The following is a 20,214-nucleotide window of genomic DNA, read 5'->3' as shown; positions in this document are numbered from 1 at the left end:
TTTGATGTTCTCATTAAGGTGCTCATACAGTTTTATAAAAGGGGCGATGGATATAGACATGGAAGACAGTGTCAGCGCCTGTAGATCTTTCGTTTGTTGGGCAGATCCCACGGCTCCCGATTCAGTGCCCCCAGGCCGTGGTCCTCTTCTTCTATGGTCCACAGGGCGTCTGATCCTCGGGAACGGGCGTTCCATCAACGAGGAATTAGAAGAAACTGGACGAGAATTGGAGTCGCTTGTTGATGAACGCGCCTCAAAGGTAGCTTGTTCTCGTAATTAACATTCCTTTGGAGAGGTCAAAGGATTTTTAAACAGGAGGTGGCCATTTTGACCTTTTTGTTCTGTGAGCATCTGATGCTAGGGGAGATGCTCCTGTCAGTTCTCCTGCGTTTGTTTAGGTTTTTTGCCCTGGAGGGAAGGGGCAGTGGTTGCTTAGGGGGAATCCCATATTCTCCATCAGAATCTCCCTTCTCCAGGACCCGTACACCCAATGTGGCTGTCCCACAATTTGGTGCGCTTTTGTTAGTTCTTTCTTTGTTAATGCGAGTGAGGTCTGCCAGTAATTTATTAACGACCTCCATCGAATTTCTTCTCATGAGGCCAGAGGATGTTTCAGCGATGCCAGGGTTGTTCCTTGCAAGTTGCGACCAATGGCCATCTTGGAAACTCTCTCCGCCACTTTCATGTATGCCTGTGGGAGACGGAACACGGGGGCTTCGTCCTCCTTAATGAAGCCACCGTCTTCTCCGCTGAGAAGGGCTCTAACACGGGAATCAGCGGGAGTTTCTCCTTCGTTAGCCATGTAATCCACAGCACTGTAAAAGCGGCTTCGAGGTGACTCTAGTCCTGCACCTCTTGACAGTTCCAAGTTCGAGGCATTGTGAGTTGAGGCATCAGGTACCTCCTCCAGGCATCGTGCGGGAGTACTAGCGGGCTGCTCATCGCGACTCACTGATGCAGAGGGCTCTCGAAAACCGCATGGAGAAGTCATCACGATGCTTGCGGTTAGTACTGCCCCATTGGTCGGTGCCGCAAGGCTAGCGACAGATGCAGCATCAGTAGATTCACCGAGATCAGCGACTGCCAAGGGGACAGTCGTGCTATTCTTACTCCCGCACCCAAGCTCCACCGGCGAAGTCGTGCAGACCGTACCATCATCGATTTCAACGTGGAGCAGGGGCAAGCAAGTGCTGTTGATCGTTATAGGTGCACTAGGGTTCATACATGACTCAGGGCCCCCCTCCACATTGTCACTTACTTTTTGTGTGTCGGTGATGGACTTGGCGAAACTCCCGGTACTGCAGACAGGTGGGGGGTCCATCAGATCTAGGTCGCGGCCATTGACAACGTTTTTTTCCAAGGGCGATGCCGCTTCAAGCCTTCTTTGGGCACGAGTTTTTGAAAATGAGACAGCCTCTGTCTCTCAGGATCAAGCAGTTCAGCTCGGTTAGAGAGGATGAGGGGTCTTGGTCCACTGATTCCTCAGACTCCTTAGACTCTGCACTAACTCCGCGCCCTCTCCGCGGGGAAGTCGAGTCTTTGTAGATCGGATACGCCCACAGTAGCAGTAGAGGACAGCGTAGACAGACTGAACGGGCAGCACTCAGCTCCGACAGCTCCTTAGCCTCTGCACTGACAAACAGTACTATTCCAATTGCAACCAACTGTGGACAACATTTACTTACATGACTCAGGACAGCTATGTATAAAATCCTCACCCTGCGCAGAAATGCCTCTAACAACCCTGACACTACCTACAGTGTCTCATGGATATAACAGGAATTGGACCTCATTGTCAGAATTCCAAATGTACTTGCTGGAAATACTAGAGGCAGATCCCTATAAATGGAATTCTGCAAATGTCATACACTTGGAGACATATGTGCAGTCTCTAGAATCATGTTTCCCAAGAGCATGTTCCTAATGAACGATGTGTGTATGTATCCATACAAAATTGTAATAACATTCTATTTAAACTGTAAATGGCCAATTCCCCCAAAGTAATCCAAAGGTAATGCAAAAAACTAGCCAACAATAGAGTGCATAATTTGCAAGAAAAAACTGCTATATTTCCAATAAGTACCTGACGAGGGGGGTGTGGAGGCCTCCCAGCCAATGGGGAGGATTAGAATGTGGCCGTTACCTGACAGCAATCCCACCGCCCTGAGTCTCCTCAGGGCTGGCGGCCTCCATCTCCCCTAGCCGGGGAATGAGGTATGTCTTCCGCACCCCCATCCACATCCACAGAAATCCCCCACTTACATTCTTTTCTCTCCATTTAAGGAACAGCCACACTGGGAACACTTTTTTCACCCATAGTTACAGGCCTGGGTGAAGCAAGGGCCTCAAAAAAGGCATCAGGGCATTACCTGAAGTGGTAATGCCCCACCTTCTTGGGACCTATTACTTAAATATCGGTCAGGAGAATTTGAGAGCTTTGTGGAACTGAGATGGAAATGAGTTTTCTCAACTTATATTTCTGCACACACCCTCCTTCATCCTATCCCAATAATCTCTTGGAGCCCATGCATTGCATACCCCATGCAAGCTTCCTCCCCACTCCACATACTCCTCTGCTCTGCATGTCATAATAGAACAAGCCTTGTCTGTCTCTGCCTGTGTTCAATATAATTCTCAGGGTCCAATGAAAAGTGTTCCCATGGGACACATTGTGTTCCCTATTCTAACCTAACAATGCAAAACCTTGCCATTCCATTTATCTGTCTGTGCACATATATGTCTCGAGAACGGAGTGTCATCATGGGACTTTATCATCAGTGACTTCACAGTTTATTCCTGCAGCAACCCAAAATTAACTGAAGAACACAAAGACCAATGAGTACCACAACGAGGAAAGGAACTAGTACTTTCATAATCTTGCAAAAAAGGTAGCAGGCGCCCCTCTCTAGAAAGGACATGTCATGATAACATGTTCTGTGGGTTTTTTCCCACTTTCAGAGTCTGCAGCCATTGCTTTTCGCTCACAGTACTTTTCACAAAGAAAGGAATAACCTTTTGCATATCAGTCTTTGCCCCGCCCACAATGGCAGTCCAGCAGTGAAATGCCAGGCAAACCTCTTTTGAACAAGAGTACCAACAGCAACCCCATACAGATGTTTCAGCCTTGTTGGGCCTGCTCAGTGAGGTGGAGATGTGCCTCTCTGAGCACAGTGAGCAAGGTGTCCATGCCTGGGTTCCCCCAGGTAAGTTAGGGAGACCAACCCGACGTTTGTTACAAAAATACAAAAAAGGTAGCAGGCGCCCCTCTCTAGAAAGAACATGGCATGATAATCTGTTCTGTGTTTTCTTCCCATTTTGAGCGTCCGCAGCCTCTCTTGGGGTTGGAGACGAGGAGTAAGAAGAGGCAAGCTTGCTGAGGTGAGAAAAGGAACCTACAAATAGAAGTTCTGTTTTATCATCGTTCAGTAAAAGGTTGTGAGTGGCCAAACAGTTTTGGATGGTGGAGTAAATCGTTTTAATGATGATGGTGTCCTCAAGATGATTCCCAGTGATGGGGATGAGTATTTGTGTATTATCAGCAAAGTTATTATATGTGATGTCAAGCGAGTAGAGGATGTTGAAGAGTGGCTTGGTAAAGGTATTGTAGAGGGTGGTAGACCAGCACGCGCCTTGGGGGGCACCCATGGGGGCTGGGATAGGGTCTGCAGCCAAGCTCCCTATAAAAATTCTTGAAGTTTGATCTCCAAGGAAGGATTAAATCCAGGCAATGGCATCATAGGAAAAACAGAAGTGAGGCCCCAGGTGTTGGGAGAGGTATCCTAGTCAAATAAGTCAAAAGCAGCAGAAAGGCCAAGGTGAAGGATGGTACAATACCGCTGTTAGTCACATATCTGAGAACCTGTCTCCAAGGAGAACTTATTCTTTGATAGGAGCTTGGCAACGTCTTATTTTCAGTTGTTGAACTACCTCAGATTGTTCCAGACCACACACACATTTTACTCTGGCCTTTAATTAAAGGACAAAGGGTCGAGTGACTTATGCGTAGTCTTTGTTGAACTTCCTAACTATAATTAATGAGTCCAAGAAGAATTCTTATTTCATGCAGATTTGTAAGGTATTTTCATTTAAATAATGCTTCCACCTTCTTTGCCTGGGGTTTGAGACCCTCAGGGGTGATTTTGTGCCCCAAGAAGTTCACTCGGGTCTTACACAGCTGCGCCTTCTGAAAGGACAGTTTTGCTCCACCTTTCTGCAACCGGGTTAGAAAATGACTGATTCCTGCCATATATTCTTCCACAGAAGAGCTCTTTGCCAAAATATCATCTACATAGACCAGGTTTCCCCCTTTTCCCAAATCAGACATGGCCTTATGCAGAAAAACCTTGAACTCATTGCTGTAGTTTATGTATCTAAAGGGAGTTTGGATCCATGTCCATTGTGTCCTCTGAAGGTAAAAGCGAGCTTCTATCAGTCTTCCATAATCAGTAACCCATTTGTTCAACTCCCTCAGATCTGCACATAGTCTCCATCGGCCCTGACACCAGCCTTCGCGTTGTAGCCTGCATGCCCGGCAGACGCAGCGAGAGCGGGTAGGACCTGGGTGCGCCCCGCTGCTGCTGTGGGGGCCGGGTGCTACATAACGACACACTCGTACTCACCTGTGTGAGCAGGGGCTCAGCCTGCTCTGCGGCGCCCTGGACCAGTGGAAGAGGGGAGACCCGAACAGCATCGAAGTGCGAATGGGTGAGGAGGTGCGGGACCTGCGCCAGCCGCACAGGACAGTGAGCGAAGAGAGGCGGTCCTGCCTTGCCTGTGAGAGGGGCACCTTCATTGCGGCGAGGACCGGGGGCTGACGCTCCGGCAGACCTCGCTTGGTGAAGGAAGAGTGTGGAGGTATAAAGCACCACTAATACCCAGCGGCCTGGCCCCACTGCGGGCTTGCTGAACTGTGCCGCCCCTGAGGCCCCAGGAGAGGGTGAGCACATGGCTCTTGCTCTGGAGGACCGCTGCGGCACTTGGGCCCAGAAACTGGGCGTGGAGCGGACCCCGCGCTGGAATGCCTTGTTCCTGTTGAAGCACACAGCGGATGCCCATAAAGTTACCCGAAAACACACGGTAAGGAGCCGGGAGAAGGAGGCGCCGGGGGCATAACCACTGCTGCAGCTTATGGGCACTGGGTCCTGACCCCCCGGACTCCCCTCCGACTGACCTGCGCCCAGCACCTAAGCAACTCCTAGCTATCCCAATATTTGCTGGCCCCCGGCACCGGATCAGACACAGAAATTGCTGGCAGCACTGGAGAGTTACTCAACACAATTAAAGATAATCATCCTGGCTGGCACACAAGCTCAGGTAAAGCACACTAGGGACTTCACACCCCTGCATGCTCCTGCTCATTGATTTTGCTGGGATGAAGCCCCACGCAGCCCCCCACAGACAACAGGTGCTTAGACCCCCGGTGGCGCGGAGGCTAACCACTGCCACAGCTGAGCGGCTGCATGCTCTGAACCTGCGTGAAGGGTGCTGCCCCCTGTCCACAAGCTTGCGACGTGGTTCGGCACAGTAGCCCCCTCCCCTCCATTTGAGAGGAGCCCGTCTGGCTGAATCAACTCATCTCAGGGGCTTGCCCACCCTAAAAACCCCTGGGCCGGCGCTGACCCGTCCTGACCGCCCACGGGCCCAAGAGCACAACGCAAACAGACTGAACATAACGAAGGCAGTCCTAAAGCAGCACCTCCACTGGGCGATCCACCCCGGACACCACCCTAAATGCACACTGAACCGGGTGAGCCTGCCCACCCCCAAGACTATGTCTGGCAGAGGTGCACGTAATAAGCACAGGCAGACCACCATGGAGTCCTTCACTGCCTCTGGGACGCCCAGGCCTGACGGGGGCCTAGCCTGGGAGGAGAACCCGATGCAGAAACACCAGAACCAGCGAACTTGCAGCTCCTGGAGGCTATAAAGACCCTCCAGAAAACAATGGAAAACAAAATAGATGCTGTGGCTATAGACTTGAACCTGCTACGACAGGACGTGCGATCTATCGCCAGTAGAACTGATGCCCTAAAGTCTCAAGTACGTGATAACACTGAATCAAAAACGCAACTCCTGAAAGATGTGGACGCCCTCACACAGAAGGTGAAAAACCTGGAAGGCAGGGCTGACGAGGCCGTAGGGCGGGCCCAGAGAAATAACATGAGGATTATCGGCCTGCCTGAGGGAATTGAGGGCAACGACCCCACGAACTTCATCGAAAGTCACCTCATGCAGGAAATTGGTGCGGGGAAGCTTTCCCAAGGATTCACCATTGAGAGAGCCCATCGGTCCCTTGCCAGGCGCCCACCCCCGGGGAGCCCATCCAGACCCATAATAGCCAAAGTGCTCAACTACAAGGACAGAGAGACAATCTTGGCCTTCTCAAGACTCGGTGGCGTCATACGCAGAGACTCGGCAAAGGTTGCAATTTATCCCGACTACACCCTGCAGATCCAGAGAAGTAGAGCACAATTCTACCACGTCAAAACTAGACTAAAGAACGTGGGCCTGAGGTACATGCTCCTGTATCCGGCCAGACTCAAAGTCCTACATAATAACAGAGTCCACCTATTTGACACCCCCACTGAGGTCAGCGAGTGGATGCACAGGGAGCAAGTTTCCGACCTAAAGCAGAAACAGCACAATCCATAGATGCCGGCAGAAGGGAAGCTAGCCCACATCACCCCCAGGCTACACTAACAAGCCACCCAGGTACACACTGTGAGAATGCAGCATCCACATTGACAACGGAGCCATTTTAGATGCAGAATACTGCATATTTGCATCATCTGAAGCAGAGCTACTTCTGCCCCAGAAACAGTTTGGGTAAATCACCCGCCCGTAGGGCACCAAGAGACCTACGTCTATGGAGCGGAAATGGGAATGTCAGAATGGGGGAAACCTCGCTAGACGTGTTTTGTTCAAACGAATGTTGAAGGTTATTGTTCATTTGAAAGGGAACCCTAGAGGAGGAACCCAGTTAAAGTTACACAGGAAGCAGACCAAGTCCAACCGCTGCAGGATCACCTTGGGGCCAGCCGGGCCCATCCACAACCTCGCCCAAGAACAACCCACAAGCTCACAACAATGTGTTGACCATGGCTGACAAAATCAGAATAATTTCCTGGAACGTCAGGGGCCTAAACAGCTACGTCAAGCAACACTGCATCCTTTCCTTCATGAAACGCCACAAAGTTGGTATCGCCCTCCTGCAAGAGACTCATCTTAACGCACCCAAACTCGCTGCACTGGAGAGGAACCTGTGTAGGATCCACGTTCTCCACTTACGCAAGAGGTGTTCTGATTTGGATTGCACCATCTGTCCCCATTTCCCTGTCTCTCACCAAAATGGATAACGAAGGCAGAATGGCCCTAATGCAAGGCTCCATAGAGGGGAGAGACCTTTGCCTAATTTGCACCTGCGCTCCTAACCACAACGCCACTGTCTTCTTTCGTTCACTGTATACCCACCTGAGCCCTTGCAGGGAGGGACTCATAATATGGGGAGGTGACCACAATTGCACCCTAGACCCGTGCATAGACAGATCAGACAGCAAACATTCCCATCCCTCCCCCCCAGCCAAAGTGCTCAATGCCCTCACGCAGTAATTCGCCTTGAAAGACCTGTGGAGAGTACAACACCCTGACACTAGAGCCAATTACTTTTATTCCCCAACGCATAATGTGCACACTAGAAGTGATAGTCTTTTTGTCAGCGAGGAACACCTAGCCCTCTTTGAACACACACAGTATCTGGCCAGAGTACTCTCTGACCACTCACCTCTGATCACCACATGGACCTTAACAGCCCCTAGATCCCCTGTCCCGACATGGAAGCTTAGAAGTGAGGCGTTGCTTGACAAAGCCTTCAACAAACAAATCCGACAAGGTACGAAGAACTACTGGCAAACTAACATCGACAGTGTCCAACATATAAGCACAGCGTGGGAGGCATATAAGGTAGTGATAAGAGGTGAAATGATAGCCATCATTGGAGGAGCCCAAAGGTACACCACGTCCCAGCATGAGCGCACTGAATTTGAGCTGAGGGACCTAGAAGCAATGCCAACCCCTCTCACATGCATAACACAATAGAACTCAAACAAGCCTGTCTAAAACACTGGAAGACACTGGGGAAACTAAGCTATGTGAAATACACTGAAAGGAACCACGTCCTAGGCGATAAACCTGGTAAACTACTCGCATGGCTATACAAACGTGAGACCCCTAGAACCCGCATCTGCCTTGTCCGAGGCGATGACAGCCTGAATATCCACACACAGGCCGGGATAAACCTTGCGTTCAAAGAGTACTACCAGACCCTATACTCCGACCCCATGCCTCCCACAGACACAGAAATTGAGGATGTCCTCGACATTATCAGACTGCCGCACCTAGACGAACACATAATCGAGTCCCTGGATAGCCCCATCACGCCCGATGAGGTCATGGCCACCCTTAGAACACGACCCTCGGGGAAAACACCGGGACCTGACGAGCTTCCCGGGGAGTTTTATAAGAACTACGAGGACTTACTAGCCCCCTTACTATCCCAAGTGTATAACGAGGCGTACAAAGTGGGCTGCCTCCCTGACACCATGTGCAAAGCTGTCATCATTCCCCTGTTGAAACCCAACAAAGACAGTGTTGACTGTGGCTCGTACAGGCACTTGTCCATGCTCAATGTGGATTATAAGGTGCTAACAGCACTGCTAGCTAGGAGACTGCAGGTGGCCATCCCGCACCTGGTACACCAAGACCAAACAGGCTACGTGCATGGCCGCTCGATCACCAAGAACCTACGTAAACTGCACCACATCATATACAGCACTGACAATGAACCCGGTAGGAGTGCGGTGGCGTCCCTCGATGCCTCTAAAGCTTTTGATTCAGGTGGAAATGGCTCCAGGCTACCATGACCAAGATGGGGATAGGGCCTACCTTCTTAAACAGGGTCAAACTCACTCATGCTCACCCCACCGCCAGAGTCCGAACCAACAACACCTACTCTGACAGATGGTGTCACTCCAGAGGAACTCGACAGGGGTGCCCCCTGTCCCCCTTACTTTACATCCTGGCCATCGAACCAGTGGTGGCATATCTTAGACAAGAGTACGGTGATGGGGACATAACAATAAATGGAGTGACCGTCCTAGTCTCTATGTACACAGACAACATGCTCCTATACCTGAAAGACCCCGAGCATATATTACCCTACATACTAGAAAAACTGGATGGGTTTTCTAGATGCTCTGGGATCCCAATTAATCAAGACAAGTCCTGCCTATACCCCTTAGCGGCCCTAAGTAAAACCAGGAAAGAACACCTCCCCTCACTGGCACTTCAATAGGAACCCACCACATTCAAATACCTGGGCATCAGAATCCACCGCGACCCTAGAACCGAGCACACACTAAACACAGTAAGAGCTAAAGAGGGCCTGGCCAAATCATTTGACTTTTGGAGCAGACTGCCCCTTTACGTGGCAGGCAGAGCAGGGCTGCTCAAAATGGTAGCGCTACCTAGACTCCTGTACTTCTTTACCAATGTCCCGTACTACATCACGCAGCAATTTTTCAAGGCACTAAACAAACTCTGCCGGAAATTCCTATGGCACCAGGGAAGACACAGAGTAGCCCTGGAAACTACACAAAGGCCGTATGACAAAGGAGGCCTCATAATCCCTAACTTCGAACTCTATTATTTGGCGGGCCAACTGAAGCATGTGATACAGTGGATGGCGGACGACGCCTCCACGTACACTCGCCTACTACAGTCCACAAACTACCCGTTGCTGCTCAGAGACTTACTTTGGACAGAGTCGGAGGAGAGTCACCGTGTCTCATACTTAATCCACCTGGGCATCTGAACCTGGAAGCAGGCATGCAAAATCGCCTACCTGGCAGACCCTTACTCCCCTCAGATCCAATATAGCCACAATAATGTCGAACAGACCAGAAGGCCAGAAAGTGATCAGGAACATATTGGAATCCTTTGGCATCACCACCCTGTGAGACCTTGCAGATGACCAGGGCGTTCACCGAACTGCAGGAAACCACGGGGATACCAGCTGGGCAATTCCTCCTACATGGGGCAGTAGTGAGCAGACTTACGAAACGATGGCCGGAGAAGGAAACCCTCGACACCGGGCACAAAGCCATCGAGAACCTACTGTGCGTGGCAGAGGGAGGCCACAAAACCTCAACGCTCTACGATACCTTGCTAAACTGCGCCACGCAACAAGAACTCAAGAGCAGGGAAAAATGTGAACTTGAAGTAGGCGAGATGTTCGAAGACAATGAGTGGGAGGTTGTGACACAATACCGCAAAAAGGTATCCCGAAATGCCCGCTTCCAGCTCATACAATTTTACATAATCCATAGGGCTTACCTCACCGCAGACATTATCTCCAGATTCAACAACACAGGCACTGCAACATGCCCTAAATGCCATGAACCCTCCGTGGGAATGACCCACATGTTCTGGGGATGCCCGGCAATTCAAGCCTTCTGGTTACAGATCCAAGCCAGAGCGGCCAATGCAGACATAACACTAGACGTACAGTCCCCCAAAGCTTGCATCCTGGGCCGATACCCCAGAAACAAAAAGAATAGGCCACTGAGCAGACTCAAGGACCTAATGTATATCTTGGCAAAAAGAAGGATCGCCATGGCCTGGAAATGCCCCAAAGCCCCCAGTGTAGCAACTTGGTGGGAAGACCTCCGCAGATGAACTACCGCTGAGACGGGGGAATGGGAGCTGGCACAGAGACACCAAAAAATGGACACCTCCGACAATCTATTACAGTGGGTGGCCCTCAAAGTGTCCTTGTTCCGTTCAGAGGAAGACAGCTCAATCAGTGGAGACCCGGACAGCCCACACTAACCCTTGTTGTACAAAGACTGCAGCACGCTATTATATACTTGGTCTATGGGGAAGGGAGGGAGGGGGGAGTTATCACCAATACTCAATTGTCTTCAAAGTGATATCTTGTTTGTATTGTAATTGAAAACAATAAAGAAATTAAAAAAAAAAAACCTTGTCGTTGGAGATGGGAATTCAAATGTATATAGGTGTCCTGATGCTTGAGGTTATGTCCTCGTTTTGTTTTAAGGGGAATAGTAAATTGCCGCACTTGTCCTGGGATGGTAACCTCTTCTCGCACTTGAACTTCAACCGCATAAGGTAGCAACTGTGCTGATCGGAAATCTTAGTTTTTGTTGTCAAATCCCATGGTGTTAGCCCCAGTCGTGATCACACTTTATTATTAATTAGATCCAGATTGATTGTGAATCAGTTGTGGATGACATTACCTAAATAAAAGGTGGAAGGGACATTTCTCATAACCCAACAATTATGTTCTATGCTTTTTTGCCAATGGACATTTTCAACATACACCTGTTAAGCAGGAATGTTAAGAATTTGGCGTTTTCAAACCCACTTCCCATTTATCAATCAATTAAAATGTGGCAATTGTCTGACCTTTTGGGAGTTGCTGAATAATCCTTAGCTGATTAAGCTTTTTCCATTATTAAGGCCTAATCTGGAAGCACAGGCTCATGCCCCTCATTTGTCTGAATGGGGAGAAACCAGTTACGCCCTTTTTCTGAATTTCGGCCTGACTTTGAGCTAGTTATTTATCGTCTTTTTTCATGGGACACAGTGTTTCTAATGACTTTGGACTAGTGTAACATTTTCGGCTGTTTCCTTCCAGTCTGGAATGACACTATAAACTGGGCGGAAAGTTGATTTTCAAGGACGGAGAAGGGTTCTCATCACCAGTTTGTTCTCCTACAGAGATGACGGTGATGTCTGGGAACTGATTATTCCTCAAATTAAATTCCACTTTCTCAGAATGCTGTTTGATTAAATGGCAGGTGCCATTCAAACTTACATAATTGGTACACATTTTTTGTTTTATAGGCTGGGTATTCTGGTCCAAAGGACCTTGTTTACGCAGTCAATACGAGATGATAACCTCTGAAGGAGATTGTTCCCCAGTAAACAACGTGTGCCCCCTGGAGAAATTACTATCACTGGATGTTTGTATAGGAAGAGGTATGAGGGGAATTTGGTGCCCCCGTTCCTGAGTTTAGTTGGCCAAAGGCCTTTTTTGGACAGGATTGTGGCTTGGGATCCAGTATCCACCAGAGCTGACAATTCACACTGACACTGCACCTTGAATGGGGAATGGAATCTGCCCTCTTTCTCCTCAAGGGTGCAAATAAAATGTGAGTTATTTGCCGGTTAAGCTGTCATTTTATTGATATTGATCTCAGACACTTAGCCTGGCAAACTCAGGGTTTTTTGGGACTCATTTAACCTTGGGAGGGATCCCCCTGTTCCTGAACAAGAAGATTTGCTTACCTGAATCCTCCAGGGATTCTTCTCTTGCAAAGAGGATTATCTTGTGATCCTCCACAAAGCTGGTTCTTCCTGACTTTTCCTAATTACCCTTTTCTCTTTAGGTTCTAACTTCACAGGAGTGGAAGATTCACTTTCAGGATGAGAGGTTTATGTTCTCTGCCTTGCCATCTCCCTTCACTCAGGGCCCGATCTCCAGGAGCCTATTGCTTGTCAGAACTTCCCTTCAGTAATTTCCCCCGGGGCATCAGAACTGGGTGTTGGAAGATTCTGGGAAATAGGGTTAGGTTTAGGGTTTGACTGAGCCCTCAGCATGTGCCCCATGTCATCAGTTAGTTGCTGGACCTGTCACCCTAGTTGTGAAACTTTTTCTGGGTTGTGGGGAGGTCTCAGTTCATACCTCTGCTGCTCCTGAAAAGGGTAACTTTCCTTTCTACCAGAGCAGCTCAGGTATTGGAAATTTACCCCTATCATTTTCTGCCCTGATTCTCCCTTCTCCTTGGTTCAGGGATCTTTTGTCCTGGAATCAGGGAGAAAGAGGAATATTATTCTGGAAGTACTTATTCTGAGGGTACCTGTTTCAAAAGTTCACTTCTCTCCTGCAGGAAGTTAGGAGGGAAGCTACCCAGGGAAGAACTTAGCTGGTTGCCCCCACTTTGTTTCGGGAAGTGTACACATACACCAGGATCAGTTTTCTACCCGTATACCTATGGCTTACATAGGTGGCAGCGTCAGCGGGGTCATTGTGCTGGAATCCTGTCTGACTACCATGGCTGGGGGTCCTCTGAACCTTTCAATCTGCTTGTTGGTAAGAGGAGTATTTTTTGCCCCCCCCCAACTCCAGGTCCAAAGGAGGGGTAGTTTTACCTCCGACACCTGGCAGCAGCAGGTGTGGTAAATGGATTTGTGGTTTTTGGGGTATTTTTATTTTCTGTGAGCTTCTGGACCTAATATATCCTGGTGGCTTGCTCTATTACCCAATCCAGGATCCAGTACTCATGAAAATCATGCACTAACTGAGTAATGTTGTGTTTGGGGAACAAATAGAAATAGGCAGTCACAAACTATCTACTATTTGTGTTCACGCACCTGGATGTTTACACAAATGCACATTTTAATTCCTGCACAAACTCCCTAGGTGGCTGATCTTCCCCACATTGCAAGTTATAGGCAGCCTTACGCCTCTTGTGGGTTCCTATGCGTGGAAATATGTTTCAAAATGACCGCCTTATGGGTGGATAATTTATAATGATCCTGGTACTCCAGTTCTGCAAACAAACTGGATTACTCAGGGGAGAATGCCCACTTGGCAAATTCTATGAAATTTACACCATTTTTGATTGCAAATAATCCAAGTGCTCCCACACCAAATACTCAACATTGTTATGGTATGGGGTCAGGAAGCTCTTTATGGTCTTGATTTGTCTGAACAGGTCTTTAACAAAACCCTTTCTCTGTTTCGCTGTCTCTCTTCTTCTCTGCACATAGGTCCATTCACCTTCTGACACAGAGTTGCTATTTAGACTCTGTTCCATGTTATCTTGGCACTCACTATCTTTGTAAGATTGGGAATACCTCCCAGACTCATGGGATCTGGTCTCCTCTCGCATGAGCTGCTGTGAACTCTCAGGGTCCCTTTCCCTGTTGTCACTTTTAGTCACAGGAAAAAACACAGTCTGTTCATCCCTCCTTCCAGGTAGTCTGGGGAAATCTCCTCAGTCCCCCCCTCGATGTATGTGTTTTTTGTTATACCCTTTTAAGGTTGAAGCTATGGCTTTTCGCTTCCAGCAAAGAGGGCCAGGTGGCCTCTTTGTAATCTCATTTTCGACAAATCTAACTCCCCGAGTTTCTCATCATAGAAGTTTTCAGGGTCAGAAGTACTCACCAGATTATATTTGGTCTACCAGGACACACTGGTCCAGCCACCTTCCCTTCTGTGTGTTAGAGATGAATACTCATCAATGTCAGACAAGGACTGGATTTTTGGTTCAGTTTGGCTAGTCCGTGTTAAACCCAGTTGCCTCATGTTTCCCTGTTCTCATGAGGTCAGCTCCAGTTTGTTCATGGGAGGTTGTGTATAACTGGCATGTGGTCCTTGATGGGAGGGGCATTTCTCCTTCATCAGTGGGCCCTACACCATACCCTGATTGGTCTGCGTGACTAAACACCTGTTTTTATTGCTCTATTTCTGTAGTTAAACTCTCACACTTGCTTTTCTCTGTCCTTATTTCCTGTTTGTATTCAGAGAGCTTAATTTTTAACTCTGACACAAAGGCCTGGCTGGCCTCAAGTACACTGTTCTGAGCCACTAATCGATCCTTTATTTTCAGTACTTCTTGATGTGCTTCATGTTTTCTCTGAGAGCCTTGTATTATGTGTGCGTAGTGAAGGTGCTTTCTTTCAAGCTACCAAGTTATTTCCTTGAGCGTCCCTACAATGCACTGCCTATGAAAGGTCTGCTTCTGCTCAAACGCTCCATCAGCTCTATATTCTCTTTCCTAATTCTGGCCAATTCTTAAAAACCTAACTGATCCTTTTCTGCATCTATTTTCAACTTCAATGCATCTTGGTCTTTGATCAGCTGTAATTTCAGTTGCTTTGAATATTTAAATCCTGATGCATTTTTATCAAACTCCTGTTTTTGAGCCCATGGGCCTCATTACGACTTTGGTGGTAGCCATGCCGCTTTTGGTAGCATGGCTACCTGCCAAAATCGGGTCCGGGTTCCCTGAATGGGGAATTACCGGGCCATTCCTCCCTCCATTAACCCGGGCTCAGACCTTCCCCATTCCCATTTGATCCCCCATAGGGCTCAAATGGGAATGGGAGAGGGAGCAAACAATGGGCCGATTCCGAGCGTCCCGTTGTTTGCTCCCTCTTCCCCTCACGGGAACCGGTAAGGACACCTGGTTTGACCAGGCGTTACATACTGGGTCCTGCAAGGGGAGCTTGTAATGAGGCGGAAAGGGTTGAATGGGTCCGCCTCCTTTAGCGGAGCCCGTTAACCCGTTATGCCTCAGTCGTATTGAGGCCCCATGTCTTTTATGAGGAACTGACAGTTTTCCCATTTCAATTAACGTATGGTCTGTTTAAAGGCAAGCATGTCATCCAACAACACTGGGAATAGTCTGTTCCTTCTGTTCATGTTGAAGGTGTCTCACAGTTTCTGCACTCTCTTTGCATGTATCTTGCATTACAGAAAACTCTATTTCACGCTCAACACTTTCTTGCTTTTGTGTTTTCAGCTCATTTTGAAGTTGTTCATTGAGGCTGTTGTTGTTTTAATTAAAAAACGTGGCTCAACTGTGCTTTATCTTCTAGGTGTGTACGTGTTTACCGGGCCTCTTTCAGGACTTCAGTGTGAATAAGCACACAAGACTCTTTATTCTGCAATCGCTTGTCAACTAAGCTCAAATGTAAATATAAATGAGCTTTCAGTTGGGCCATTTGAATATGCTTTTCATGAATGGTTTGGGTCATGTAGAAATCTGCCAAAGCTCATTGTAAAATACCATTATTCTGCCAAATATCAGTTCCTGCTGATGTGATTTCTTGTACCATTTTAGTCTGCCAGCTCCCAGCTTCATTTTCAGTCCACTCACCTTCAATAAATAATTTAGCTAGGAGATGCTTCATGGCATCACTGATCTTAGTATTGCTCATCTTAAAAATTGCTTTTTGCAACTTTGTAAAACATTCTCTGCACAGGGGCAAACATCTCGCCCTATTCCTGCTTGATTTCCACACTCAATGCCAAATCAAATGTCAATTAAAATCAGATTATGTTTGCACTACTCTGCTCAATCTTATTTCTCTATATACCTCCTTAATACTCAGGGGTCAAGTCACAGTACTACTTTAACAAAGCATGACCAAGATTCTATCATTCCCAAAGGGTTATACTAGAATTAATAGACTATCACAATGCAGCCCTTGACATGAGTCAAAGAAAGAAAGCTAAATCCCGGACAAGCCCCCACTTGTAGAGATATATCGGGAGGCCACTCTTAACATGAGGAGTTACTTCCCCCCAATTAAGACGAGACACAACACATTGGTTATTTCTGTTAAACTAAGCCTGCCTATATGACTCATATAGAGACACATAGATCCCTCCCTCTGGGCCACCAATGAGCCAAGGACCAGGCCGGGGAACAGAACAAATATATATTTATTAAATAATAGGCTCCTTGAATATGTGCACTAAATGTGACCTCTTTGTGATAGAAAACAAAAATTCAATACAGAATGCACTTTTCTGCCGCAGGTACGTGCAACACAGACCAAAAAAACATTTCAATCCTCTTGTCCCACGAACCCCCTTAGGTCAAAATTTAAAAAATGCCTTGGAACATTACCAAATAATGAGCATCAGCATTTCTTAATAAGGTTTAGATTTAAAACAACTGCAACATTTTCTGTGATCAAAAGCACATTCATGCATGCACCGCTTTGTAGATTTAGTTTCCCAGCACACTTGAAATTGATAGCAGTTTTGAAAACACAACCAACTATCAGTGTCACTTTCTCACTTTCAGGAAAAAGTGTGCATTTTACAGTTAACACAGCACTTGGGGATATCTCAAGGCTCTATAACTCTATTCAGCTTTTGTCCCCTTTCTTGGTGTAGGTGCCAGGCAGCTTCAGTATTTTCCAATTGCTGTCTTCCCAGGCAAAGTTACTCCTGCAGCAATTTTTAAGGCCTTCCACCAAGATAATATTTAGGCAGTTATCTCAGGATTCCCCCAGATAGTATTAGGCAAGTCTCTTTGAAGATGTGTAGGTAGCTCTCCATAGTGAAAGAGCTTTTTACCCTATAAGATACAGATCTAAAATATAAAAATTAGAAGGTGAAAGTTTATTGGTTCTGACTTTTCATTTGTGGCTTATCCCCTTCTCCCCCAATCCCATGGATCAACCCCTCCTCTGCCAATAGGCTCTTGGAGTTCTGAACATGAATTGACGGGACACAGGTACACACCTACTAGCATTTACATTTTTTACATGTACGTTTTTGCACTCAAAAAGTCCTAAGTGGAAAATATGTTGCTTTTACAAATAACCATCACAACATGTATATTTTTGTGTTCCTCTACTCATGGCGGTCTCATTAAAATTATCACTGTGTTGACAGGAAGTTGCAATTGTGAACTGTGGCCTTTTGACATTAACACAATTAATGCAAGTTATTATTAGCAAACTTTACAGACATTTAGATGATTCACAAATCTACAACCTCCCCAAGTTACAGTCTTGTGATATTTTCTGAAAAGCTACTATCACATTTTTGATGATAACTTGGGTTCTTAAATTTGGATCTTGCAATAACTTGTAAAATTACACATGAATGACACTTGAAATGGCGACTTATAATTGCTGAGAAAATCCTTAATGTATGATTCTGCATATACTCATATTGACATCCCTTAATTATATGATTATTTTTTAGTTCCTTTGCCTTCCTTTTCTCTAGAAACATGTGTCTATGCCTCTCTGCTCTTTCACTGTTGACTTAAACCTGGAGTAAAATGATCAAACACTCCATCAGCTCTATATTCTCTTTCCTAATTCTGGTTAATTCTTGAAAACCTAACTGATCCTTTTCTGCATCTATTTTCAACTTCAATGCATCCTAGTCTTTGATCAGCTGTCATTTCAGTTGCTTTGAATATTTAAATCCTGATGCATTTTTATCAAACTCCTGTATTTGAGTGCATGGGCCTCATTACGACTTTGGGGGTAGCCATGCCGCTTTTGGCAGCATGGCTACCTGCCAAAATCGGGTCCGGGTCCGGGTTCCCTGAATGGGGAATTACCGGGCCATTCCTCCCTCCAGGAACCTGGGCCCAGACCTTCCCCATTCCCATGTGTAGACAAAAGACAGCTAATGAATACTAAAGAGATTGGGCCTCATAACAAGGTTGGCGCTAAGAGTCTGGCCGTACTGGCATGGCGGTAATAAGATGTCCGGCTTGGCACCAACCCGCAAATAGCGGACGATCAAGAGTGCGCAAGCGCGCGCATCCCTGCATGCCGGTAATGGCCGTAACGGCATGCCGGTAACGACTCCCAAACCCCCAGACAGTGGCATCGACCAATACACACAGAACGGCTCTGCCCTTGGCAAACCCTAAATACCGTTACCGTTATTAACATAGTGCAAATAACAGGTGCGTTAATACTGGACCCGGAAGTAACGTCATCGTGTCGGAACGGGAAATGCCATGGTGGCCATCTTTAAAAACACAATCCATTGCCATCCTCTACCTACAGGGCCCTCTACACCCCAACTCCCAGGCCACCACGGACAACATGTCGAAGACCACCCGGAGAGGCACAGCCCGCCTGTGCAAACCACATTTTACGGACGATGAGCTGAACATGTTGGCCGACACCCTTGTGGCAAATGCTGAAGTGGTGTTCTGCAACGACCTCAGGCGTCCAGCCCAGCTCAAGAAAAAGGCCATCTGGGAAGAAGTTGCCCAAAATGTAAGTGCAGTCGGCACCACTGCACGCACAGTGCGTGATTGCAAAAAACGTTGGGACGACCTCAGGCTGAGAGTCCGGCGCATATTGTCGGCTAATCGGAGCCAGGGGCTGGCAACAGGAGGAGGACCACACTCCCCACTGAAATTGGTCAGATGGGAGGAGACCTGCAGCTCCATCATAGACGTGGAGTCCATCGAAGGAGTTGGTGAAGCAGAGTTTGGCGTGCCAACATCGGCAGATGAAGGTGAGTGTCCCTACTGAAACAGTAAATATAATCAAAATCATCCTCCCCCAAATGTGGCTTCTACACCAGCCAATAAATGGGCCATCATGCACACCTACACATATCCATGTACACATTCTGGGTCTACCACCATCCCATCCCAATGCATGTTGCGGTCATACACGAATACACACACAAGACACATTTTATGGGCATGTGCCACCCAGGACGACCCTCCCAAAACAATCAATGTCCAACTGCACCTAAAAATGCGTACATGTGGACACGACTATGCTATCAAAATCCACTCTTCAACATTGCATGTACACAGTCCCCTACAAAGCCACAAATGCAACTGATCAGATGGCGCCACATGGCCAATGACTAATGCATGCACAATGCAAGTTGAACAACCCTGATGTCCTGCCACTCTCTGTCCCCCACAGGTACGGATGCTGACAGTGATGAAGCGCAAGGGAGTGCACAATGCACAACACCAGCCGAAAGGCCTAGGAGGCAATCTGATGGCACAGGTCCATCAACCTCAAGTGGACCAAGGATGGGCCAAGCGGGAAGCGTGCCAAGAACCGGTGCAAAAACAGCACCACAGACAAGCACACAGGACGAGCTGACACCTGCACCTGCATCCATGGTCACACCATCCACACTGGCTGAGGACACAGCAGGCATGGAGGAAGGCACACATTCTGCTGCTGCCAGCACAATTGGCGAGATGGCTGCATCGGCAGATCATAGCGTGGATGAGGTAGCTGAGCCGGACAATGAGGGCGATGCAGGACTTGTCCACTCAGACACTGTAGTGCACACACCAAGCCCACTGGCCACCCCACAGGACACACCTTGGCACGACCAGGGCAGCCATGGAGAGTGGTCTCCGGCCACGCACAGCCCCATTATACATGATGTGCCACCACATCACCCACCGAACACAACCCACACTGACATACGGGACCTAGAGGGACATCTCTCCAGGATGGAGGCCCGGCAGGAGGCCATGCAGGCCTCTGTGCACTAGTACCTTGACGAAGGGGTGACAACACGCTGTGTCATCCAGGACAGCACTGCGGCCGTAATCAAGGCCATTAACTCAAGTGCACAGCAAGTGCATAATGGCTTCA

The sequence above is a fragment of the Ambystoma mexicanum genome, chromosome 1p (assembly GCF_040938575.1).
Source record: "Ambystoma mexicanum isolate Mex_15411 chromosome 1p, UKY_AmexF1_1, whole genome shotgun sequence".
In the NCBI taxonomy this organism is placed as follows: domain Eukaryota; kingdom Metazoa; phylum Chordata; class Amphibia; order Caudata; family Ambystomatidae; genus Ambystoma; species Ambystoma mexicanum.
The sequence above is the reverse complement of the archived record's forward strand: the minus strand, read 5'-3'. Positions refer to the sequence as shown.